General features: G+C 40.1%; 1 protein-coding gene across 1 annotated transcript in view; it reads left to right on the top strand.

Moving 5' to 3' along the window:
* Positions 1–19,666, top strand: part of NLK (nemo like kinase) — a 143,120-nt gene that overhangs the window by 93,586 nt on the left and 29,868 nt on the right. The gene's annotated exons all lie outside the window — the stretch shown is intronic.

Raw genomic sequence — 19,666 nt, 5'->3', positions numbered from 1 at the left:
CATTGAACTGGGTTTGTCAACTAGTTGTGTCATGGTACAAAAAAAGCCAGTGTCTGTGGTGTAATAAAGCTTGGTTTTGCACTAAGGGCTTGAGCATGGATGTTGAGCAATGATACATTGCAAAAATGTCAGTTTAGATGATTGGAAATCACTGTTTCCTAAATTTACAAGATGGGTGGGGAAACCCTTGCAAGTTTTAATTTATTAAATTTTAGTTTACAGAAGAGGTCAATACCTTGATCTTGAAGCAAGAAGGAACAGAGGCTATTTGGGCATTTCCATCATTTTTAAAATACACTTTAGATAATGTAATTAAAATTGAATGCTAATAGTTTCATTTCAATAATTCACGTTGAAACACCGCTAGTTATGTTTTGGTGTAGGTACATGGACATAGCCATATGAGCCATAAGAGCTGCAATTGTATTTATAACTCTCAACGTGTATATTAAAGATGATGTATTTTTTTTCCTGTTTAAACAAATTGCATGGAGTTGTAAACTGAAACAAACTTGTAGCTCGGTACAAAGGAACGCTGCTAGGATATTACATCTTGGAAGTCAGTGTTGTGGAGGTGCCAGAGTCCAACTCCTAACCAAACTGGACAGGATAGGAGAAAGCAGCTTAACTAAATAATAAGTGATGGTCACTGTTCACAACCTTGCTGTAGTTGTCAAGAGTTTCCTTTACTGTTCCTCAGTGCTCTTCACACTTAGAAAAATGGCTATTCTGGCCATTGCAGTTCATAAGGGAGTAAAGGAAACAATACATTTAAAATGATGCTCTACTCTAGGTGTGCCTGTTTGGTCAACCAGATACTCTGCATTCTGGAAGCAGTATCATTGCTTATTATGCTTTTCTGTCCCCCTCTTAACTCTACCCAGCTTGCTCAGAAATATTGTGGGAGCTTAAAATGTTGTTGTTATGTGCCTTCAAGTCGATTACGACTTATGGCGACCCTATGAATCAGCAACCTCCAATAGCATATGTCGTGAACCAACCCTGTTCAAATCGTGTAACTTCAGGTCTGTGACTTCCTTTATGGAATCAATCCGTCTCTTGTTTTGCCTTCCTCTTTTTCTACCCCCTTCTGTTTTTCCCAGCATTATTGTCTTTTCTAGTGAATCAGGTCTTCTCATTACGTGTCCAAAGTATGATAACCTCAGTTTCATCGTTTTAGCTTCTAGTTATAGTTCTGGTTTAATTTGTTCTAACACCCAATTATTTCTTTTTCACAGTCCATGGTATGCTCAAAGCTCTCCTCCAACACCACATTTCAAATGAGTTTATTATTCTCTTACCCGTTTTTTACACTGTCCAACTTTCACATCTATACATAGAGATTGGGAATACCATGGTCTGAATGATCCTAACTTTAGTGTTCAGTGATACATCTTTGCATTTGAGGACCTTTTCTGGTTCTCTCACAGCTGCCCTCCCCAGTCCTAGCCTTCTGCTGATTTCTTGACTATTGTCTCCATTTTGGTTAATGACTGTGTCGAGGTAGTGATAATTCTTGACAAGTTCAGTGTCCTCATTGTCAACTGTAAAGTTACACAAATCTTCTGTTGTCATTACTTTAGTCTTCTTGACGTTCAGCTGTAGTCCTGCTTTTGTGCTTTCCTCTTTAACTTTCATTAGCATTCGTTTCAAATCATTACTGGTTTCTGCTAAGAGTATGGTATCGTCTGCATATCTTAAATTATCCAATTTTCACACCTCCTTCATCTTGGTCCAATCCCACTTTCTGTATGATATGTTCTGCGTACAGATTAAACAAATAGGGTGATAAAATACAACCCTGTCTCACACCATTTCCGATGGGGAACCAATCGGTTTCTCCATATTCTGTCCTTACAGTAGCCTCTTGTCCAGAGTATAGGTTGCTCATCAGGACAATCAGATGTTGTGGCACCCCCATTTCTTTTAAAGCATTCCATAGTTTTTCATGATCTACACAGTCAAAGGCTTTGCTGTAGTCTATAAAGCACAAGGTGATTTCCTTCAGAAATTCCTTGGTTCATTCCATTTTCCTACGTATGCTTGCGATATGATCTCTGGTACCTCTTCCCTTTCTAAATCCAGCTTGGACATCTAGCATTTTTCGCTCCATATATGGTAAGAGCCTTTGTTGTAGAATCTTGAGCATTACTTTACTTGCATTGGATATTAAGGCAATAGTTTGATAATTACTGCACTCCCTGGGGTCCCCTTTCTTTGGAATTGGGATGTATATGGAACGCTTCCAGTCTGTGGGCCATTGTTTAGTTTTCCATATTTCTTGAAAAATGTTTGTCAAAATTTGGACAGATTCAGTCTCAGTAGCTTGTAGCAACTCTATTGGTATGCCATCTGTTCCTGGTGCTATGTTTCTTCCAAGTATTTTAAGAGCAGCTTACACCTCACATTCTAAAATTTCTGGTTCTTCATCATCCGGTTCCTCCGTGATTGAATCTGTCATCCTGTCATCTCTTTTATAGAGTTCTTCAGTGTATTGCTTCCATCTTCCTTTTATTTCATCTTGGTCAGTCAGTGTGTTCCCCTGTTGATTATTCAACATCCCTACCCTTGCTTTAAATTTCCCATGATTATCAGCACATCTTGTTTTGGTGTGTGATCAATTTCTTCCTGTACTTCTGCATAAAATCTCTCCAATTCCTCTTTTTCTGCCTTTGCCGTTTGGATAGTCTGTTCATAGGGTTTTCGTGGTAAGAGGTATTCAGAGGTGGTTTGCCATTGCCTTCCTCTGAGTTTGGATGCATCTTAGTCTGGTGTCTCAGCTTTGACCATTCCACCTTAGATGCTCCTGCTAGGAGTTTAGCCTCTTGGTCTAGACTCCTGTTGGCATTGCCCTCAGCTTCTTCAATACTCTCAACCCCCCTCACCACGTTAAGGTGTGCATCCTAGAGGGGAGCTTAAAATGTAGATGCAGAAAATGTGATGCATCAAATGGAAGCAAAGCAGAAGGGTCAACTTTAGTGAAGGGTCCAGTAGCAAACTAATGTCCATAGGCTAGTGTAACACATCCCTGGGTTTGAGGGGACTTGCAGATGGCATAAAAGCACCATTTCCTACACAATAGTACACATGTTCATTGTTTTTCCCCATTGGCTTCTGTATGTCAAGTCAAACAGGTTTTGTTGTGCTTCAGAAACTTGTTTGCCCATAATGGAAAGAACAGCCCACAGTGACATTATAGTACAAGCAAGTCTAGGAACAAAACTTACCCCCTCCCTCTTGGCAAAGTAGTGAAGAACTTCCAGTTAAACAAGCTCACGGACCTTTAGTGTGGCGGCACCTACCCTGTGGAATTCCCTCACCTTGAATATTAGGCAGGCGCCATCTCTGCTATCTTTTCGGTGCCTTTTGAAGACTTTCCTCTTTCAACAAGCCTTTTAAGTTAAGACCTATCCCAGTCTGCATCTGTGTTAGAATTGCTTGTTAATATTTTTTTAAATAATGCTTTTAACCCTTTTTTAAAATACGTTTTTAAAGCTTTTAAAAAATATTTTTTTAATGTTGTTTTGTTTTAATGTATTTTAAGGTCTGTTTTTATGATTGAAAACAATGTAGTGATTACTAGGAGCCAACATGGATTTATGAATAACAAATCCTGCCAAACTAATCTTATCTCATGTTTTGATCGGGTAACCTCCCTTGTAAACTGTGGGAATGCTGTGGACATATAATACCTTGACTTCAGTAAAGCTTTTGACAAAGTGCCCCATGATATTCTGATTAGCATAGCAAGCTAGCTAAATGTGGGCTGGATGGAACAACTATCAGGTGGATTCACAGTTGGCTCCAGAATCGTACTCAAAGAGTGCTTATCAATGGTTCCTTCTCAAACTGGGCAGAAGTAACAAGTGGGGTACCACAGGGCTCGGTCCTGGGCCCAGTGCTCTTCAACATTTTTATTAATGACTTGGAGGAGGAGGTAGAGAGCATGCTTATCCAATTTGCAGATGATACAAAGTTGGGGGGGCATAGCTAATACCATGGAAGACAGAAACAAAATTCAAAGGGACCTTGATAGGCTGGAGCATTGGGCAGAAAACAACAGAATGAAATTCAACAGGTATAAATGCAAAGTTCTACACGTAGGAAAAAGAAACCAAATGCACAGTTATAAGATGGGGGATACTTGGCTCAGCAATACGACATGTGAGAAGGATCAATTGTCGTTGATCACAAGCTGAATATGAGCCAACAGTGCAATGTGGCTGCAAAAAAGACAAATGCTATTTTAGGCTGCATTAACAGAAGTATAGTTTCCAAATCACGTGAAGTATTAGTTCCCCTCTATTCAGCACTGGTTAGGCCTCATCTTGAATACTGCATCTAGTTCTGGTCTCCGCACTTAAAGATGCAGACAAACTGGAACAGGTTCAAAAGAGGGCAACAAGGATGATCAGTGGACTGGCAACAAAGTCCTGTGAGGAGAGACTGAAAGAATTGGGCATGTTTAGCCTGGAGAAGAGAAGACTGAGGGAAGATAGGATAGCACTCTTCAAGTACATGAAAGGTTGTCACATAGAGGAGGACCAGGATCTCTTCTCGATCGTCTCAGAGTACAGGACACGGAATAATGGGCTCAAGTTGCAGGAAGTGAGATTTCGACTGGACATCAGGAAAAACTTCCTAACTGTTAGAGCCATACGACAATGGAACCAATTACCTAGAGAGGTAATGGGCTCTCCGACACTGGAGGCCTTCAAGAGGCAGCTGGACAGCCATCTGTCAGGAATGCTTTGATTTGGATTCCTGCATTGAGTAGGGGGTTGGACTTGGCCTTATAGGCCCCTACCAACTCTACTATTCTATGATTCTATGATGTTTTAAAGTGTTTTTAGCGCTTCTGTTTGCCGCCCTGGGCTCCTGCTGGGAGGAAGGGCGGGATATAAATCAAATAATAAATAAATAAATAAATTTTGGTTGCCCTTTTCTGAAACTTTTCCAGCTCTACAATATCGTTTTATCAGATGCGATGACCAGAACTATACACAGTATTCAAAGTGCAGTCATACCATAATTTTGTAAAACAGCATTATCATATTGGTAGTTTCAATCTCTTTCTTAACACTTCTTAACATGGCAATTTACCTTTTTACATGTGCCACACACCAGGCTGACATACTCATTGAGCTATCCACCACAACTCCTAAGATCTCCTTCCTGATCGGTCACTGCCAGTTCAGACCCCATAAGCTTATATGTGAAGTTAGGATTTGTTGGCCCCAATGTGCATCACTTTACACTAGTTTACACTGAATTGCGTTTGCCATTTTACTGTCCATTCGTACACCCATTTGGGAGAGATCCCTTTGGAACTACTCGTAGTTCCCTTTTGTATTCCTTCATAATCCCACCTTTCTTTCACCATGGCACCAAAGGCAGAATACATGGGTTTGTTTCAGCATGGTTTTGCATGTCAGCAGGGTGGTAGCCTCAGGTGCCTTCAGACCATATCCTGTGACCTCACGTGGCTTCCTCACTGCTCACCCCTAACTCTATATGCAAGTTATTATATGCAAGTTAAAAAGCACAGATTCCAACACTGATCTTTGAAGGACCGCACTTCGTTCATCCCTCCATTTTGTGATCTATCCATTTATTCCTACTCTCTTCTTCTTCTTCTTTGACCAGTCTATAAGATCCTTTTATCCCATGACTGCTAAGCTTACTCAGGAGCCCTTGCTGAGGAACTTTACCAAAAGCTTTTTTGAAGTCTTTATACTTTCCCCCTTAGTGATCATACTATTTTTATGTATTAGTATTATGATACATACTGCTTGCTCTCTTGCTAAAAATAACACAATAAAAAGTGTTCGCCCAGACATCCTGGCAGGACAAAAATAAACAAACAAATGAACATATGCACCTGTAGGCAATGCTATCTCTATTATACTACTTTTCAAGTCCATCTGTACACAGCTTCAGTCTCTTAGTAAGTGTGTCTTTTTAGCTCTAACACTGATGTGATGAAATTAAATATTGGTAGTCCTGGCCCTTTTTAACACCGAATATTATGTAAAGAACCTGCAAGAGTGTGAGTTGAATGTTTTGTCCTGCTTTTTGTACTTTCATACTTCTGCTTATTTCTAAAAGTGAACTCCAGCAGGAAAGATGCTAAGGGCTGACGTGCCAGGCTGAAAGCATATCTGAAATTGTGCATTGCTGTCCAACCCGTTGCCCCTCCTTCATACAGTGCAGTGGAAACAAGAGGCTAGTGCCTCTGCCGGCAGTTCTTCTTGTAACACTGGGCCAGGGAACCTGCTGCCCTCCAGATGTCGTTGGACTCCAGCTTCCATCAACCCCCCATGCAGCATGGCCAGTGGTCAGAGATGAAGGGAGCTGCAGTCCAGCAACAACTGGAGGGCCATGGGTTCCCCGCTAGTTGTAGTATCTGATGTCGATCTATATATATCAGTTGCTGTGCTTGACTTTTTTGTAGTTTTCTCCATTCCTCTAGAAGAAAATGTAATCCTGGAGAGACAGAAGGCACTGCACTCTCCCCCTTGCCCCCCCCCCCAAAGCATGGATGTCCTTTACTGGATGTCCCTTTCCTTTTTAATGCAGTTCCAAATAGTGGATTTTTAAATGGTTTGACAGGCTGTTTTGTATTCAAATATTAAACAATTTCAATAAACTTTATTTATTTGTTTGTTTATTATTTGATTTATATCCGGCCCTTCCTCCTAGCAGGAGCCCAGGGTGGCTTTGAATAGTTAGGTGCCACAGTATTTTTGAAAAATATGGTGGTGTTGATCCCAGCTGGATTCTTATACCACCACATTATTTTTGGATGCTTGTTACCCTTGCTTTTTAACTCTTTGTCTAAAAATTGGTTTCCCAGACATAAGCTAACTTGACAAGAGTGAGGTGCTTGAGTCTGAGGTCTTTGTGATGTGTCGTGCAGCTACTTCTTCAAGGGGCTGTCATTGCTTAGCATTTTTGATAGTAATTAGTTCTAACAGTAGTGCTTTGAATTACCACAGAGCTTCAGAAAACTTGTTAATGGAACAAAGTTAATTGCAAATCAACGCCCAAACATAAACTGGTGCCATAGGCCAAAGGCATTTTATGGTCAGTTATCTGTTCTTAGTTGTCTGTCTTGTTCTATGTTAAACCTAATTCAGTTCTTCACTTTTTTGTGTGCAATCCTCAGTAATGAAATTGCAAGGTGGAAGAAAAATACAACTTGTTGGCTGCAGCTTCTAGTCTGCTTCCATGCTTACACTTTGCTCATTTTTTGCTGTGGACTGTACAGATGTGACAGGGTTCAGGCTAGGGGGCTTAATTTATACTGGAAGAAAGATGGACATGGATTGACAGGTGAGGATGGGGTGGCTAGGTTGGTTGAAAAATGGCAGTGGAGAGAAAGCTAAGGTGGATCATCATTGCTCAGTAATGTAGTACATAATTTGCAGGCATAAGGTTCCACGTTTAGTCCCCAGCATCTTCAGTTAAGGATCTCTGCTTGAGATCTTGGAGACCCCCACATGCGCACGCACACAATATTCCAAACTGGGCAAAATTAGAAAAGCAGTGGCTACCCTGACCTGGCTGTTGGGAGAGTATCTTAATCAGCCTGTGTGCTTGTGAAGGTACAAGGGGCATGTGCCACTACCATGTTTGCTTAGCATTGAGTGGTCAAGTTTCACAGCTGGGCTCTACATCCAGCTTTTAAAAGTTAGAGCTTTACTTTTGGGAATATTGGTGGTGGGGTGGTTGCTCTTTTTCCAAAAAACATCTGTTTGGAAGCACAGCTTCCATTATATTTCACTTGTCCATATTCTACCCACCATAGTGCAACTCTAATCCCAATATATTGGTTCTAGCAATTTGTTTTGCATGGTTCCAGAAGCTATTTTTGGATCTTTAAAAAAACTCCTGTGCTGATCCCCCCATTAACCCACCCCTGAGTTGGCATTGATGGCACATTCTCCATTACTATAGGCATAGCCAAGCTATACAAAAAGCTTCTGGGCAGGATTCCAGCTGGGTACAAATTCCCGTTCCCTAGTATTTGAGCTTTTGATGTACACTCTGGTTCTCTGATGTGCTTAAACTCATCGCCAACTGTCAGGGTGGCCTGTTACCAATTTATAAAGCATGTCGCTTTCAGCTTGTCACTGTTGTGGCTTGTTTACATGATTAAGGCTACCTGAAGATCTATGTGGGTTTTCCCCCCCCAAGAGATGAGTGTTCCTGCTTGTGCCTGATGGAAGCCAAGAGCTCCCGCCATTTTATGGATGGTCCCAGTGCATTCATCAAAGTCCAGAGAGGAGCTGAGCTCCTGTGATAAGGTGAATGCCTTCATTTCGTTTCCTTTTCTGTCTATCTGTGTGGAGAGAAGGAGCTATATTGAAGGTGATAATAAAATAGCCTCTCCTGATTGGGCTTTTATTTCCTTAGAAATAAAAGTCCATCCTCTTACAAGAGAGATGGGCTGATATTATTGTTATTCAGAAGGCATGCTAGCATATTAATCCATGAGTGTGTGCATGTGCAAATAATAACAAAATCATATTCTTAGGAGTGACTTGATTTTTAAATAACTGAATGTAATAAAAAGCATATTAACATTGAATCCATGCTCCTCTATCAAACACATTGAGTTTAAACCAGGTTCAGAGTATGGGACACAAACAGGACAAACTTGAACTCCTAATACTGGAGGGTAAGTACGATATAGCTGAAACTTGGTGGGATGACTCCCAGTCATGTAATACAGTAACTGAAGATTATAGCTTGTTCAGAAAGAACAGCGGGAATAGAAAGGGAGGCGGAGTTGTACTATATGTTAAAAATATATATCCCTGCACAGAAATATAGGTGCATGAGCTTGGTAGCCCCACCGAGAGGATCTGGATTAAAATTAATGGGGCAAGGAATAAAAGTAACATGGTGGTTGGAGTCTACTACCGACACACCAATCATAGAATAGTAGAATTAGCAGGGCCTATAAGGCCATCAAGTCCAACCCCCTGCTCAATGCAGGAATCCAAATCAAAGCATTCCCGACAGATGGCTGTCCAGCTGCCTCTTGAATGCCTCCAGTGTCAGAGAGCCCTAGCTCTAGGTAATTGGTTCCACTGTCGTATGGCTCTAACAGAATTTTTTCCTGGCGTTCAGTCTAAATCTGGCTTCCTGTACCTTGAGCCCATTATTCCATGTCCTGCACTCTGGGACGATAGAGAAGAGATCCTGGCCCTCCTCTGTCTGACAACCTTTCATGTACTTGAAGAGTGCTATCATATCTCCCCTCAGTCTTTCCTTCTCCAGGCTAAACATGCCCAGTTCTGTCAGTCTCTCCTCATAGGGCTTTGTTTCCAGTCCCCTGATCATCCTTGTTGCCCTCCTCTGAACCTGTTCCAGTTTGTCTGCATCCTTCTTGAAGTGCGGAGACCAGAACTGGACGCAGTACTCAAGATGAGGCCTAACCAGTGCTGAATAGAGGGGAACTAATACTTCACGCGATTTGGAAACTATACTTCTGTTAATGCAGCCTAATATAGCATTTGCCTTTTTTGCAGCCACATTGCACTGTTGGCTCATATTCAGCTTGTGATCAGTGACAATTTCAAGGTCTCACATGTTGTATTGCTGAGCCAAGTATCCCCCATCTTATAACTGTGCATTTGGTTTCTTTTTGCTAGGTGTAGAACTTTGCATGTATACCTGTTGAATTTCATTCTGCTGTTTTCAGCCCAATGCTCCAGCTTATCAAGGTGCCTTTGAATTTTGTTTCTGTCTTCCACTGTATTAGCTGTGCCCCCCAATTTTGTATCATCTGCAAATTGGATAAGCATGCTCTGTACCTCCTCATCCAAGTTGTTAATAAACTGCTCAGTTAGAGACTTTAGATCAGCCTTGTCCAACGTTTGGGCCACAGATGTTGCTGGACTACAGTTCCCATAATTCCTGACCATTGGCCATGTTGGCTGGGGCTGATGGGAGTTGCAGTCCGGCAACATCTGTGGCCCAAAGGTTGGACAAGGCTGTTTTAGATTGTCCCAGGATGGTGTAGCCATTTTGAATTTCAAACCGACCATTGTAATTGTTATCTGTAAGTGTGATCGTTCAGTAAAAAGTGAATTAGAAAGTTGGAAGCTCAATTTGTCTACCCTCTTTGTTAATCAGTCCACCCTGATTAATGATTCCCTGATTAATGATTGCCTTCTTGAAAAATATTGCATGAAGTGATCTTGGGCGATGTGATCATTTTGCTGCTTTTTTCACTCACAGTAACTTGAGCATTTGATGTTGCTTCAGGGTAGTGTGTATTATCTCAGCAATGTGGTAGTTTCACAACTAGAAGACCAGGGTTTCTAATCACAAGGTCATTTGGTGTAGTGCTACTCATGGGGTATGGTTGACTTTGCGACCATGCCAGATGAGAATGGTTGGAAGTTGTCTGAACCACATGAGCACAGTGGCATCAGCACCAGTGTGGTTCAGAAGCTCAGCAACAACCATATCATCAGACTAAAACTACCATCAACCATGTGCCTTCTACCTACTAAGCACAGCAGTCAGATCTGCATTTTAAGCTCCTTTTATTCATGAAAGTTGTTTTGTTTGTCTTTCCTATAACTTCTCATATTTTGAAGATTTAAATCTGGAGTATGGAAAATGTCAGAGCTTGGAAAAGTTACTTTTTTGAACTACAACTCCCATCAGCCCCAGGCAACATGGCCACTGGATTAGGCTGATGGGAGCTGTAGTTCAAAAAAGTAAGTTTTCCAAGCTCTGGAAAATGTAAGGGTACTGAGCTTGTCAACATAAATACAACCTGAAGTGGGTAAACGAGAGCTAAATCCCATGTATCATTTTTGTATGCTTGGATCTTGTTGAGCAACATCAAAATTGTGACAAAGCAAATGTGGTAGCCGGACCATTTCTACATTAACAAATAAAAGCACTTCCCCATATACCAAATTGAACAAAAAGGCAACAAGAGAATTGGTCCCAAGAGCCTCACAATGCCAGTTTTTAGTGTTATCTTGTACTAAAGAGAACTGACAGGAACTGTTTATCTTCATGGCCAGCAGCCTGATACATGACGGCTATATCAGAATAAAACAGTTTCCCTTGTGAAGTTTTTTCTGATACATCCCACATATGTACAGCATTTATGGTCCGTAAAATGAGACTTTTAAGAACACTGTGGAGATGTATTTTCGACCCTCAGCTGAAATTATAGATGCATCAAATGGATGCCATTGTGCTCTGTAAGGCAAAGAATACTCTTCAGGGTTTTGTAAAGCTTAGTCATTGATGCCATAGATCTAAGTTAGCATAAGAAGCTGCCTTCTACTGATTCAGACCATTGGTCTATCTAATTCAGTACTGTCTACACTGACTGGCAGCAGTGGCTGTCCAGGGTTTCAGGAAGGGAATTTCCCCAGCCTTTCCAGATGCTGGAGATTGTCCCTGGGACCTTCTGCATGCAAAGCAAATGCTCTACCACTATGCTGTGGTCCTCCACCAGTGATCTGGTAGAGTGAGAATTGTCTCCATACATAGAAATCTGAAAAAGTTTTGTTTAGCCTGAGTCTGCCAGAGTAGAAATAGTTTAGGATTTCTGAGACTGGTCTGACGCTGCTGTGAATCTGGTAAAGCCAGTGTGCTGGTGTCTGCACCTCTGTGATAAAATAATACATTCTGTAAATTAGGGAAGAATTTCTCAGAACTTTGCAGTTCTCAGGGAAGGGGAGTGCAAAACAGTATTTTTGTGATGTGTCGGATTTGGCCTTTAGGCTTTCTTGTCAGTGTGGCATAGTCTGTTAACTTCAACAAGTCTCTCAGTCAGCACAAATTAAGGCCCTTCTTTTCTGTCCTGCTTTGTGTCTTTAATAATTGTTCTGAAGCAAATTGGTGCATTTTGTACTTCTAATTTTATGCATCTACTTCACTAATTATTACTGTCAGCAGTACTTGCCATCCAGGAGTGCTGTTCTGTTTGGGGGGGTATCGAAACTAGAGCAATCTCCTGTGCCCTCTGGCCATAACAGTTATGAATCAATGTTAAATTTAGAAAGACAGACATCCACTGAAACTGCTTTCATTAAATGCCCAGACTTTTAGCTTTATGCAGGTGGGGAAAAAACTGACTAAAAATTATAAGCAGTGAAGAAGGCAAATGACATTGGCCTATCCAGACCCCAGCTGCTTAAGAGGTTGCCGTAGCTGTGAAACAGGGAAAATCAAGCTAGGCTACTGTTTCTCCTGCTTAGAGGCCCTTGTTAAATTATCCAGAGACAATCATGAGATAGTTGCCTTCAAGATAGCACCTCTGAGCCTTTATCGAAAGCTTTTTTGTTGCTTTTGTTGCTAATGCACAACAGACCTGGAGCGGTGCAGGTGCCATTCCAGGCCCTCATTTAATTTAAGCTGCTTTAGTTGGCATGGCAACTAGTTGAGACATCTGGGAGACATTATGCTGGGGATTGAGGTTGAGGAGGATTTAGGTGGGAGAACCAAACAAGGATGTCATACCGTAATAAAGTGCAGAGTATTGTAATTGGTGTTCTGGAAGTGTGTGTGTGCGTGTGATGCTGGGCAGGTGGGAAATTTTTTTAAGCTGGTTGGGAAGAAGTCTGTATGGAAAAGAGGTAAAATGCAAAGGGGATTTTGCAACAGAGGTCATGTCTCCTGAGTAAGTTCTGTAAGCTCTTCTTAAATTTCTCTGTAAGACCAGGCTTTGCTGCATCAGACCAAAGGAATCCCATTCCCCACTGTGGCTAACCTATGATCAACCCACAAGTGGGACATGAAGGCAATAGCTCTCTCCTGTTGTTGTTTCCCAGCAATTTGTATGCAGAGGCATGCTGCTTCTGATCCTCATAACTGGCAGCCATCATTGGCAGACATAACAGTCAAGTAACACTGTTATAAGGGCCATTGAAAATGTCCAGAGTAGTGAGCAAGCTTTCAAGTTCACCAGGGGGGGGGGAGAGGGTACAGGGGGAGAAGTTGCATTCCTGGGCACGATGAAATAAATCCAATTCACACAGTTTGTAAGATGGAATGGGGAAGGTGTTTTGCAAGGTTAATTAGATTAGATCATACTGCATGCAAAACTGATTTCTGGTTACATCAAAAGCTACGAGACATATGTGGATGCAATCACAGCTCTCCCTTTAAAAATATAAAAGCCATAATCTGTCTCTGCCTAGTCTGTCTCTGTCTAGCACTGACTAGACTCCTAGTAATATAGGGGCTCTGTGTATAGAACACCTAAAACAAAGCAGGACAACTTGTTTTAGTCCAAAGGGTCACATCTGGAACAGAGCTGGTGTGGTGTAGCAGATATTTATTTATTTATTTATTAGATTGGTTAGACCCCCTTCTGGCAGAGGTTAATCTGCCACTCTGGGCGTTGTACAACAAAATACAATACAATCCATGTAAAAACAATTCAAAAAGCAAACAGGATAAAATTTAAAAACTGAATAAACCCCCACGGAACTACCCTCTGCCACCCTAACACCCTTCCCAAGCCTGGTTAAAGAACCAGGTTTTCAAGGCCCGACGTGCTTGACTAGCATGCTTGACTTGGACACAGAATGACCAAGCTATGATAGAGGAAGGATTTTATGGGGTAAACTTGAACAGATCCGTCTCAGTTTTTAATACATAGTTGGGTGCAAATGAAATACCTAGGCCCTTGGCTTGAGGGAGAAAAGTCTACATTAAAACACTGCTGTAATAAGAGGGACGTAGAGCAGCAGCTTGTCATCATACATTGGTAGTATGTGGTGAGCATATATTGCACATTTTCATGGAATTGTAGAACAGGCTCCATTTGCACTGTTTCCAAATAAAGTTGTTCAGGGTTGTTGAAGTGTGATTCACACCTGCATGTCCATCACTTTGTGGCCTCCATTGAAAACTAATATTTGAGGGGGATGTAAAGTGAGCAATTTTGAAATGTTCTCTATACATATACATGTTTTGAAACACAGGCATGTTTGCCTGAGCCCAGACACTAAAAAGGTGTATAGATGCCTTTGTTTGTACAGCAGACTTTGTCTGGTGCCCGATAGATATTTGTTGGACTACAACTGCTGTCATCCCTGACCATTGACCAATAGGAGTTGTCCAATATCATCTGGAGGGCACCAAATTGGGGAAGGCTGTTGTACAGCTAGGTCCCTAATTTTCCATATAGGTTTTGCTCCTTCCTAGGAGTACTTATTATCCAAACTCTCAGGCAGGGTTGATAAAAATCAAATATTATTTTTTAAAAAACAGATTTTTAAAATTTAAATCAGATTTCAAACTTTTCTTAAACAATTAGTAAAAAAGAGCCTAGGTCGAAGATATCATCATGAATACTAATTATACAACTTTTTTAAAAAAAGGGACTTCCCAGGAGGATCCCTCCGCCTGTGCAGCTCTGAGACGGGCTCCCGTCTTGGATGAAACTTTTTCAGTTTTAAATTCAGTCAGAAGGGGCTTTTCTGACTGGGGATAATTTCTTCCGGATAAGGAAGAAACGTGAGATTTCCCACACAGCTTTGTTGTGATTGTTGGAGTCTGGAATTCGTCAGAATTGTCTGTGAAAGAAAGTCTTCCAGCAGCTCAGACGGAGCGAGGATTTCTATGCTAGCTCAGCTGAATAACTGACCTGTTTTTTTTTTTCTTTAAAGAATAACAGATTAACAGGCAAGTATCCTCCTGTCTACGCTTATAATTTTCTTATCTATACAGCTAAAGAGATTTGTCAAAGTAACAGCAATTAAGATAACCTAGGTGAGTTAAGACTTTCCTTTTTTACTCACGGAACTAAGAGGGAAGAAAATAAAAATAGCCTATCTTTCTTTTATTGCAAAAAGCTGACATGGAAAATAGCATTTTAAAGATTACACGAATGAGGGATTTCTGATTGGAAGAGAAAAGAAAAATCTTTTTGATTTATAAGACTTTTGTGTAATATACGACTGGGACTATTTTTCCTGATCTACTTTTTTTTTTACGAATCTGCTCATTCTCTCTGCTACTAGTTATTAGGACGCTGTGAACTAAAGCTGTTTTTGCACTTCTGGGCATATAAGAGATAAGGGCTGTCTAGCGTGTGACGCCAGTTGGTTGGAAAGATTAACTCCTTTGTAACTGGATAAAGAAATAAACTGCTCTTTGCTTGGGATATTGAAAATTGAAGGAGTTTTGTTCCTTTGGCTTTAAGAATGACAATTAAGAAGATCATGGATGTACAAGAAGGGACTTTATCTTTAGACATGTTTCAGAAAATAATGAATGGGATTAACTCAATAAAACAAGAACTGAGAAATAATAGACAAGCGTGGAGAATTGAATTTCACGAAATGAGACAGGAGCTGAAAGAAATTCAGGATTCTATGAGAAAGGAGAATAAAGATAGATCTGGAAAACCAAAAAAGGATGAAAGAGAAATTAAAGGCAAGGTTCAAATTATGGAGATTGGATTAAATATGGACATGAAAAAAGATTTGGATTTCCTGGCTGTGACGTATCCTGGAGACAAATACTACAGTTTGGAACTCAGCGCTGTTCCTGAAGGAATTGAAGAGATTGGAGATAAAGATATTATCGGTTCAAAAAAATTCCTGGACTGGAAGGGTTTGATGGAACTTGAAATGGAGAAAGTTAACAGAATTAATCCCTGTTTTGTGTCAATGGAAAAATCTTCAAGAGATGTACTAGTGTATCATGTGGAAAAGAGGAACAGAGATGCAGCTTTGCAACAATACTTCAGTGATACGTTCGGAATTGATGGCAAGAAAATATTTGTGATGGAGGAAATTCCTATCAGACTTTTATTATATGACTATGACAGCAAGATTTTTGGGTGCGTTAAGATGGAAGATGGACCCAATAAGGATAATGACAGAAGAGCGATTTGAAATTACTGGACTTAGTAGACTTGATGAGTTGGATTATTTGACATGTTTATTTAGAAAAAAAAATTGATTGACATATATCTCAAGGATTGGAAACTTCTCTTTGACTTTTTGTGGAAGATTAAAATGATATGATGTTAATGAGATTTGAAACCAACTAAGATAACCGCTGGAGGAAGGTGATTTTATAATCTATTAAGAGATAGGTTTGTTATATATTATAGATTTATAGCTGAACTATGACAAATCGGAAGTCAATATTTTTATATATTTTTTCTTTTTTTATTGTATTAGTTATTGATTTGTGTTTTTTTCTTTTTGTATTGTTTTGGTTTTGAAAATTTGAATAAAAATTAATTGAAAAAAAAAACAATTAGTAAAAAAGAGCCTAGGTCGAAGATATCATCATGAATACTAATTATACAACTTATATTCTATGAATATGTTAACAGCAGTTTATGGAGATGGGAGATAAGCTGATCAGTCCTTTTCTTCAGGTGGTGTACATGAAGTGCACCCCTGCTCTCTCGGCCGTGCCTCTCTCTAAGTGCAAAGACGGAGAAGGTCAATGGAGAAGTTTGGATATAAATGCAAGAGATAGGGAAGGGGAATGGAAAGTGAAACCAAAAGTGAACAGAACATATTCATGCAGGCCTGACTCCTCAGGAAACTTTAGCTGTTCGTAACCTATGCTGTAGAAGGGAAATACGTAGCATGGAGGCAGCAGGCCATAAAAGAGAACCTATTTGGGAATATTTTGTTTCTATGCCTGCTGTGGGTAAAACAGGCATGCATGCAAAAAGTAAACAGTGCATCAAAGAAATGCAAGCTCTGGGTGCCCAAATGGATCAGCATTATTATGAGAAGTGCTCCTACTTTGAAGATAATGAACATCCAGGATCTTCAGTTTAGTAAATATTCTTTTTGTCATTTTCTTTTTCTTAAGGTTTGCTTTGGCCATAGCTATAGAGTGGGCTTTTCAACAAACTAGGACAATTTAAAAGCCTGTTTGGTGATAGTGATTCTGGCACATCATGACAAAAATATCATAATTAATTGAACAGTTGAAGCTGGTTCATCTGAATGACTTCACAAGTTCATTCTGCTTTAGTACTAATATGACCAAATTATCATCTCATTTTTTATTAAAATTCATCAAAAAACATTTCAAAATAATTGCTTAGTGTGTACCTATCTTCTAATGAAACCTACATCTTTGAATATGTGTTAAGGTTATATTAAACAATAATTTACTTCTACTAAAAATGATGATAAAAAGAATCTTCATTAGTGATTTAAATGGTGATTTAAATCATTAAAGTTGAGTCCTTCAGAGAAGCTATTTAAATCATATCAACCCTACTTTCAGGGGAGGTATATTTCTGCAAACCTGAGACTTTAAAAAAATTGCTGGGTGTCAATTTTTGCTGTAGTAGGTGTAATCTGGAATAAGTTACCCTTTCTGTATTCAAGAATGTGAAGGGGATTCGTAAATTAAATTAAGTCAGTTAAGCTTTATGTGAACTTAAAGAGTTGGAATCTGTAATATGAACTCAATAATGGTGGCTGCTATTCATCTAGAAGACTATGTGCCTGTTATGTATCCTAAATTTAATTTGTGGAAGTTCCCCCCTTCGTTTTCTCAAATTTGTAGAACAATTAAGAAATGACAAGGACGTGCTTTATTTATTCATTCACATAATTTATGTCCCAGACCTTCCACACAAATGTATGCTCCCAGGGCAGCTAAAAAAGTAGTAAAAGACAATACAATAGAAATACAATATTTTAAAGTCAAAAATAAGATTAAAAAATGCAACCACAACCAATTAAAACAGCAACAGTCCATTCAAATAAACAGTAAAATCGAAATGGTTCAGATTTAAGAAATGCTAACAATCTGTTCTCAAAGCCATGGGAAGACAAATGGTTTTGCCTGGCACCTAAAATTATTGGTAACACAAGTGCTCCCTCGGGAGGGCCTTCCAAAGGTGAGAAGCCACCACTAAAAAGGCTCTCTCTGGCCACCACATGCTGCATTTCAGATGCCAGGGGAACCTAGAGGAAGATGATTCTCTTAGTGGGCTGGCAGACTGATGTTGCCGAAGATAATTGAACAGATACTTGGGTCCTAAGCCACGCAGGGCTTTAAAGGTTGAAACCTTTTAAGCCTAGAATAAGTTTCTTCCATCTAGCTTCCCTACCCTTCCAGACACGACCTATTAACTTGAAAATCCAGATGTACTGGTTTTGCTACAGGCTGTGTTCTCCCAGACTCTCGTCAACAGCCAAACCTGTAGATCAGAGAACTGGTCTGACAGTTATGTTGTTGTGGAAGGTGAAACTGGGATACCATCTTGCTCTTTTTTTTGCAGTTATATCTAAGCATTTTACTGCTGACAGTGGAAAAAAATCAGACAGCTAAGCAGGTGTGACTCAAGCAAATCAGCAATGGCTATTGGCAGTTCTCAGGTGCTTTTTTCAGTTGTGTTCCCACCCTCATGATGCATGAGAGAAGCAGGCAGGTTCCCTGATAACAGTTTTGATTTAGCATATTGGGGTTTTTTCCCATCTCTGTAAATGTCTGTGGTGCTCCCAATGCTAATTTGCATCTCCACCTTTAAATGTCAGCAGAAACAGGATGCTGATTTTTGTCATACTGAACTACTGCTGTATATCACCAATAAGCAGTTGCATTTTCTGCAAGCATGCTAATCTATCAAATGGTTCCTTTTCTTTTGTTTCCTTCATGTGAGCCTGCCAATTTAAAAGAAACAAAACTGGAACTTGGAAGATGTGCACTTAGATTGTATTGTGTGTCTATCTCGGGGTGCCTCTTCACATACATGAAAATGGGAAGGTGGAATTTTTGTCTGCAAAAAGAAGGGTATGGGTTCTCCACTGGACAGTTATTTCTGTTTGTCTTTAAAGATTGGCTGATCAAGGTGCTGAAAATAGCAGAAATTGGCTGATGCTGTTCTTTAAAGGAATGGGCTCCATATTGAAGTTACTTTAGTTGAAAAATGGGCTACTTTTCTATTGTTCATTGGAATAATATTTCTGAACATGAGCGATTTGAAAGCTGTTTGTTTTTGAAGGTTGCATCTTTGGCTGCATACATGCCATGCATTTAAAGCACATCGCTTTTTCCAAAGAATCCTGGGAACTGTATTTTATGACTGCTGAGAATTGTAGCTCTATGAAGGGTAAACTACAGTTTCAGGATTCGTCGGGGAGCCATGTGCTTTATATGTATGGTGTGTATGTAGCCTTCGTTAGAATTCTCTTTTTAGTCCACATGTATGGGGCAGAAATGTGTTGACAGTTTTAAAACAAGGAAGAGACTTGGTTTGTCACGTCTTGGGTCTATATAGTGCAACTAACTTTCCCTGAAGTCAAGTTAAATAAATAAATCAGAATAAAAAGATTGTAAAGTGCACTGGTAATTTGCATTTCCCTGTGTTTGAAAAAAAGAATTGGAAAACGGGCAATGTGCATCTGAAATAAGCAAGCATTTTGCGCTGCATTCTTAAACATAAATTTCCCTTATGATCCTCCCGGCCACGTGTGTGGGACCTTTGGCCCTCCAGATGTTGCTGAACTTCCACTCCCATCATCCCTGGCTATTGGCCATACTTGCTGGCTTTGAAAGGAGTGGTAGTTCAGCAACATCTGGAGGGCCAAAGGCCCCCCACCCGGTTCTAGGCATTAAAAGTGGCTTAGAGCTGGGGGGGAGGGGAGTATGAGGTGGAGATAATGGAAATAATGCTAGCAGC

The sequence above is a fragment of the Rhineura floridana genome, chromosome 21 (genome assembly GCF_030035675.1).
Source record: "Rhineura floridana isolate rRhiFlo1 chromosome 21, rRhiFlo1.hap2, whole genome shotgun sequence".
Classification (NCBI taxonomy): Eukaryota; Metazoa; Chordata; class Lepidosauria; order Squamata; family Rhineuridae; genus Rhineura; species Rhineura floridana.
Note: the sequence above shows the minus strand (reverse complement) of the source record. Positions and strands in the feature narration are given on the sequence as shown.